The sequence below is a fragment of the Miscanthus floridulus genome, chromosome 17, assembly GCF_019320115.1.
Source record: "Miscanthus floridulus cultivar M001 chromosome 17, ASM1932011v1, whole genome shotgun sequence".
Lineage (NCBI taxonomy): Eukaryota > Viridiplantae > Streptophyta > Magnoliopsida > Poales > Poaceae > Miscanthus > Miscanthus floridulus.
Genome location: NC_089596.1, coordinates 62,761,278 through 62,769,033, shown reverse-complemented (window position 1 = coordinate 62,769,033; position 7,756 = coordinate 62,761,278). Strand labels below are relative to the sequence as shown.

Sequence of the window (7,756 nt, the reverse complement as noted above, 5' to 3'; positions counted from 1 at the left end):
ATGTAAAAAAAGAAGGCACATGTTTCTTTGAAAATCGATTTGAACACTACATCATTTCCAATGTTTCATATGCTTCTGAGTTTCTGTACAAAAAGTAAAGAATCATGTTTTGATTAATGTTGGAAAAAAACCTATAGAAGCTCCGATAAGAACAATTGACACAGCTGAAGCACTACTTCCATGTCTCCATTCCATTATAGACAGCCAAATAAATTCCATGTTGATTGAAACGGTCTATCAGACCTTATGGATGGGCAAGAAAATAAAAGCAACGGAGGTCAAAAGTATATGAAGTAACAACCATAAATTCAACTCGAATTATCCGCTGAAGAAAACAACTTATATGCTGCCTGGCAAACCTTCAGCGTCAGCTAAAGTATGTAACTCCGACAAATTACATTTAGCAGGTGCACAGGAGCAAATACAAATTTGCAACGGATTCACTAAAGCACAGGAGGTAACTAAAATTGAGACAGGGATTGCAGGGATTGCAGGATGTGATGTGCTTCCACCTTAAGTGTCTGATGGACATACTGTGCACGGGAAAAGCGTGATTAAATTTGACGATTAGGCCGTGGATAAGCGTGATTAAATCTAACGATTAGGTCGACCTTGACGGTTTTCTGAATAAATCCTTCCTGCGAACACAGATTCACCAAAACTTGTGGAATTCATTAGTTTAAACCCCTAGACCTATGTTGGTGATCCTTTTTATGCATTTATATAAGTTATATTGACGGTTTATGATGAACGTTAACTACCGTCAACACACACCGTGTTCATTATGTAAATCAATATGTGAATGCAATAAATGGATAGAAGTTGTGACCTTTTATTGAGGATCTTTTACTGCACCACGGGGAAAGCCTTCGCTATCGTCGTGGTTTTGAGAAGGTAGAACCTGAATTTGTTGTAGCCCCAAAGTGTCGTCGTTCCTTCATCTTGAGATCCAGCTCCTTGATCTAAGAAAAGGGAAAAAATCCGTGGTCTAAGAAAAGAAAAAATTATAAAATAAATCCAAACCTGTTGACAAATCGTAATATTATTTTTCTTTTGAAACAAAAGGCAGGAAATTGGTTACAAAATCGATCATACATTAGAATTGAAGATAGCACGTCATTGAAGGAGTCGCCTTTAGTTCTTGCTCCTTCAGCCTGAGCTCCATCTAGCAAAACAAATAATAATAATATTGACAGAAACCGATTCATGTAGCAAATCAGAAGACATCATCTTTGTACAACTCACATTTACTTCCAGAAGGGATCGGTCATGTTCTTGTTCCTTTAACCTGAGGTCCACCTCTCTGATCTGAGAAAAGAAAAAAAAATAAGTCTAAGCATGCTGTTAAATGTCATAGATAACTTGTAAACTATCATTTGCTTGAGAAATGCATTCTCAGATTCTGATTGGTGTCAAGGTTTGGCTGTCTAGGTTTGCATTCTGAGTCCACAATCTGAAAAATCAAGTCTCCTAATTAATAAGGAGTAACAACAATAACTATTCATGCTCTTAACATGCAAACAACAGTAGCTACCTTCGCTCGTACCTTCTACTGTGCAATACAAATTTCTTCTACCTCTTTTAGTTTTCCAGAGAGCTAACGATGCTCATAAGGCATATCTAAAATTCTCTTTGCATCTCTAAATAGCCACAAATTTAATTAGGACACTAAAAAAGAAGTAGCACAGAGGAACCGGAAACAATGTATATATAATAATAACTTGATGAACTGAAGACAGCAGGACAAAAAATAAGTTGTAAAACTGCAGGACTACTAAACAAGCCTAAGGATAGTAAGAAACTTGAACCACATGATGTACCATAAAAATTACCGGGGCGTATGTGGAACTAAATATGAAAGCTGAAATTTAACATAAAAATATGCTGAAAGAATTCATCTGTTTATGAACCTAAGCTAACGTTGCTCAGATGCATTTGTCAAAAGTGATTCTCCACAATTCCTGAACTTTGACAAACCGATGAACATGCAGAATGATTGCTTGATGGTTTAAATTAGAAACATGGTAAAGCCACTGGAGTAATTTATTATGTAAGGTTCAGTTGGATAAGTGAAGAGAGACAGGGCAGGATAATTAGGATGTAAAAGAGAGGGGCAAAGGCGAAGCAGAAGCGAAAACTGGAAACCAAACTACAATGAGATGAAGACCAGAGCTATGATGCTTAAATTACAGGTTAACACAGATGAGATTCATATAAGGCTGATAAGCGAAGCTGATCAGATATAAACAAATGCAAAGCCGATTTTTAACGAAATATAGTCATAGCTCATCAGCAATGGGAAAACAATGGAAAATAAACAAGGTTGACATATGGAAGCTAAAATTGAGAGGCGTAAACAGTACGCACATGGCAATATTTTTCGCTAAGAACACAAAGAGTAAGCACGTGTTTGGGAAAAAATCATTGTTCATGACAACGCAAGCTTATCTTTAAACAAACCGCAGATATTTTTTGCAGATAGCAGTCAAGTGCACGAAAGAAGATTGGATTGTTGCTAGGGAAAAGTAGGTCATCATTGCATATGCCAAAGTGTCTCAGTTGATTATTAAGAATTAAAAAAAGGAGTATATATATGTAATGTTCATATCGTTTCATAGGCCAAATGCCTCAATTAAGTAGAAGTCGAATAGAAATATCATAAAGGACTAAGTACTCATCATAACATAGGGATCATAAAAGAGTGATAGTCATAATTGCATATTCTCATATGCCATATCTCAGAAAAAGATATTTTTTTTCCAGCATCAATGGCATTGAAATATGGTGAACAGAAAATGCAAAATAGCAATGGCATGGAAATATGGTCAGGTTTATCGGGTGCACCTCATAGACATTGGCATACGGCTAAAATTGGAATAGCTACATCATCAGCAATGGCATATGCTCAGTATAAAATAAATAAATCAGCAGCATAGGCATATGCGTGTATATGCTGAAAAGACTACAACAGCAACACAATGAAACTCCCTTCCTTTGTACCTGTACAATCGTAACCCTAAGGAAGAGAAGCAAGGAAGCTGAAATCAATCCCGAAAAACAAAAACGAAACCAGATCAGAAGAGGTAGCAAGCATGTAGTAACCCATTTGCAGCACGCGTATAGGTAGCTAGGGTTTCGGCAACCAGAGGAGCACACGTTCCCTGGCGAGAGGAAGCGTTGAGGAGCCCGCGCGCGGAGGATGGGGGAGAGGGAGGGGGCCGCGGGGCCCCTCCCGCGCCGGCGCGCCGCCCGCAGGGGGCGCCGCCGCGTCGCGCCTGCCGCCGCCTCGGACGGGAAGGGGGGAGAGAGAGAGAGAGAGAGAGGAAGGGGAGGGAGAAACGGAGAGAGAGGCAGGCGAGGGAGGGCGGAGGAGGAGGAGGAGGAGGAGGAGAGGGGGCACCGCCACCGCTGCCCGCTCGCGCCGTCGGCCTGCCCGCGTCGGAGAGAGATGGGGAGAGCGAGAGAGAGCGAAGAGGAGAGAGGAGGGGGCGAGAAGCTGGATGGAGAAGTGGAAGCTAGGATATATATTTGCTTCTCTAGATTCAAAAGAGAAGCGGGGGAAGCAGAGAAGAAGCGAGAGAAGCCAAGGAGAAGCGCGAGAAGCCGCTGTCGACAGAATCTGCTCCAAGCGATCTAGGCCGCACGATCGAAGATCCGACGGCTAAAAAAATTAAAGTGACGTGGACACGGCTTCCTTTTTAGGACCCCGCGAGGTCTATAGAGTTAAATTTAACCACTTTTGTTGCACAAAACTTTCATATAAATAGATTAATTACTAATAAAAAATAATGAAGTTTTAATCTTGAAATACTGTGTATGTCTTATACTTTTAGATAGAGGGAGTAACAATTTGAAGAAAATGTTTTGGCCACTGCCACGACTCAATATATAGTCAGCCTGTTCGCTGGTTGATTTCTAGCACTAATAAGTCCGGCTGGTACTGGTTTGTTGTGAGAGAAAAACATTATACTATAGCTGAATAAGCCCTGACTGAAACCAACCAGCGAACATGATCAATATCTTAAGTTTTACAGAAGGGTCTCAAATTCTCATGTTACGGCCTAGAAAGAGGACAACCTTGATATTTTCTTCAGTTTCCTTAAGTTGACTCGGAGGAGCATAGTCGTCATGAGGAGGGGTTTCTATTGCTAGAAAAAAAAAAGATAGTCGTTTTGTAAGAGTGGGGCATTTACAAATTTGGCACCTACTTTTTGGAAGAAGTGGGCTCCAGTGACAGTTTGCATTTTCACAGTTCCCTAGTGTCAAGTTTGCGCAATAAAGCAGTGGGAAATTTGCAATGTTCACTTCTCTCTCTCTCTCTCTCTCTCTCTCTCTCTCTCTGAACTCCAATGTCCACTTGTCCAATTGAGAGAAAAAAAAAATACAAGAGCTGAGATGCAGTTGGGCCGACGTAGGCTAAAACTTTGGGGCTGAGCTGAGCTGAGATTGGGCGGCGAAGGTTGTTTGTGCGCGGGAGCGAGCTGGGCCTGGGCGGCTAAGGTGTCCGCGAGACGAATTACGCCCGGTCCTGTGTCCTCTACGGCCATGCTGCTAAACCCCACTAAAAAACAGGAGCACGGTCGCAAATCAACGCTGAATCCATCGATCAAAAAAACATGCTTGCACACCTGTGCCGGCGGCGGCTCACCATCCCCCCCTCTCCAATCCTCGCCGCCGCCGCCAGCGGCAAGAACCCCATCCACTCCAACCACGCGCGCGCCCTCCTCTCTCAAAGCTACTCCTCCTCGTCCGCCGTCGAGGCGGCGCCCGACCGCAAGCCCTGCCCCACCACGGTCTCCTACCTGGTTTCCTGCGGTGTCTCCCCCGCCGTCGCCGCCGCTCGCAAGATCCGCATCCGGGACACGGCCCGGGCGGACGCCGTTCGGGCCCTCCTGCGCGAGTACGGCTTCTCCGACGCGGATATCACCCGCACGGTGCGTATAGAACCGCTGCTGCTCACCTTCGATCCCGACCGTACCATTCGCCCCAAGCTCGACTTCTTCCAATCGCTCGGGATCCAGCCCCGCTTGCTCCGCACCGAGCCCCACATCCTCGCGCGCAGCCTCGACAGACACATCGTACCCTGCGTCGAGTTCCTCCGCACCATCCTTGGCTCCGATGACAACATCCGCATCGCCGTCTCCCGCGTGCCCCGCGCGCTCATGGCCGACCTCGACAGCGCCATGCGCCCCGCTGTCGAGGCGTTCCTCAGCCAGGGTCTCTCCAAGGAAGCCATCGCCAAGCTTTTCATGATCCACATGGGAATGATCAAGACATCGCCCGAGCGCATCCGCGAGGCCTTCCATGACCTCAAGGCGCTCGGCTTCCGCGTCACGGATACGGGCTTCCTATACGCCTTCCGCGTGATTGGCAGCCTTAGGAGGGAGACGTGGGTGCGCAAGGTGGCGCTTTTCCAGAGCCTCGGGGTGTCCGAGGCTGACCTGCTCAGGGCGTTCAAGACGCAGCCCACCATACTGCTCGTCGGAGAAGAGACCATGAAGAAGAAGTTCAGGTTTTTCCTGGACGTGCTGAAGGTTGAGATAGATGATGTGATGGCGCAGCCACTGACTCTGGCGTTGAGCTTGGAGAAGAATATCATGCCAAGGTGCGCCGTGCTGAGCGTGTTGATGAGGGAGGGTAAGATTGAGCGGACACAGAAGCTTGATTGCCCCACTGCTTTCCAATTCTAAGGTCTTCTCGCAGAGGTATGTGTTGAGGTATGCTAAGGATGTGCCTGATGTTGTTAAGGCATTTGAGGGCAAGATTAAATTTCAAGGGTTTGGCCTGTTTGGGGATCAGAAGTTAGGACTTTCGTGGCACTGAATGACTGAAGCCCAAAGCTCAGTCTTCTGAAATCATGCTTATGTGATAGAGGTAAGGCTATATAGCAACATTTTTAAGAACAATGCAAGTTTGCAATTGTGACCTTGTTCCATTTGTACTCAGTGACATTCTCAGTTGTAGTTGATCAAGCATGTGTGACCTGACAATTCTTAAACCATGCTGTGATTCATATGCTTATGACCTGGATGTTGTTCATTTTGAAACTCTGATTCTTTGTACTGCTCTGCTGAGCGGAAATCCTCATGTTACTGAAAGTTGTCTGATTTCATCTCTCCCTAAATGTAATATGCACCCTATCAATTTTGTTTCGGCTAGTGAGAGAATATGCAAATGATGTGCCAGTCTTCCGGATATGTTATGGTATTTGAGTGTAGTTATAAATCTGTACGGATCACATATGGGGAACAAGAATATCTGTAACTGGAGTCAAAATCTCAAATCTTCTGAAATGAAAATGGTTAGGCTGCAACATCTATCATTTGCAAACAAATTTGTTGCGAGACAGAAGTCCAGTATTTTTTTGCCATAATTTCTGATGTGGTTTAATTTCAATGCATCTTCTTGAATTTTGTGGCCTCTGTGCATAAAAAAAATATTAGACTTGTTTGACTGTACTCATGACTCATATTCACCTAATTTTCCACCCAAATACATGTGGATTGAGGTAGATTCAATTGCAACAAAATAAGGTCTAATATGTGATGCCCTCTAGCTCAGGCATTCAATCTAGCATCCATGACTCTCATTCATCTGGATCTGCGTATGCATCTTGCCAATTCTTCCATTATGCCTTAACTTATACGCAGGGTTGATTTATCCAGGCAAACAGTGTCAAACAGTGTCAAAGAAATCAACTCAACGTTCTATGTTTTATAACACCATATAGATCACATTAGTATTTATTATGGTGTTAGCCCCGCAAATTTAAATGATACTTACAACAGAAATACATCGCGAACCTTCTGGAGCAGGTGGTCGCTTAGCTAGGCAAGCCGACGTCGTCTCCCCTGAAATCAGAGTATCAGACTCTGGCATGTGCTCACAAATGTGCCCTTTATGCTTGATGGTGTCCGGACCCTCCTGCCATTCTAGTTTCTAGCGGACAAATCTATTTGCAGACAATGGTCACAGTGTTATTATCTCACAACAAATCAGCTTCAGTCGGCTTATCAGTCAGACAAATCTATTTGCAGACAATGGTACAGTGTTATTATCTCACAACAAATCAGCTTCAGCTCAGCCACAGAAACTATCAGCCGAACAGCTTCAATATGTGTTTATGGTCATGGATATTTCATCAAAGAAGCAGTTTGAAAATAGTCAACTTTAGCACGTATATTATGGTGTTTTACTAATTGAGGTATAGACGTACTGCTTCCTAGCTGTCATAAATCAGGTCGAGGGATTAATTGATTTCTAATCCATTCATTAAGGATTTTAGTAAATACTAATCCATTCTGGTTCACCGTTAACTCACGTATTTTCCCATCAGGATGAGGACACATCTGTATGGCATAGGATTATCTTAGCAAGCAAAAAAATGCTTGACAAGTTAATTGCAAGAAACCAAAAGGGAATAAATGGCGTTTAGGTAATCCAATTTTGTTTCTTTTATTTTAGTGCCGGCATGCTCAGCAACTCCTAGAGGTTACAGTAGGCAGCGCGAGGCAGCAGTAGCTTGATATGAATTGAGGTGCTGAAGTTGCAGATATTGTACTCGATGTTTCATACAGAGTTGAATCGCCATTGTTACCGACAAGATCTTTACCTGGAGTTTTCTCTAATGCTGTCACGAATAGCTCGAGGGTCTTTGGCGAGGTAGCAGACCAGGCCTTAATGATACTGGCATGGCACCGAACCTGCACCAAGGAACCTTACCTGCTAAGAACACAAGCAGTATTCAATTCCTAAG

General features: G+C 43.8%; 1 long non-coding RNA gene and 1 pseudogene across 1 annotated transcript; one reads left to right on the top strand and one right to left on the bottom strand.

Annotated features, from left to right (window-relative positions):
- Positions 1–922: 922 nt before the first annotated feature.
- On the bottom strand, positions 923–2,507 carry LOC136518396 (uncharacterized). The gene is made up of 3 exons (XR_010774481.1): positions 1,246–2,507; positions 1,096–1,165; positions 923–962 (listed from the first exon to the last, which is right to left on the bottom strand). It is a non-coding gene; the product is annotated as an uncharacterized lncRNA (long non-coding RNA).
- Positions 2,508–4,603: 2,096 nt separating this feature from the next.
- Positions 4,604–6,176, top strand: LOC136517983 (transcription termination factor MTEF1, chloroplastic-like; annotated as a pseudogene).
- The last annotated feature ends 1,580 nt before the right edge of the window (positions 6,177–7,756 follow it).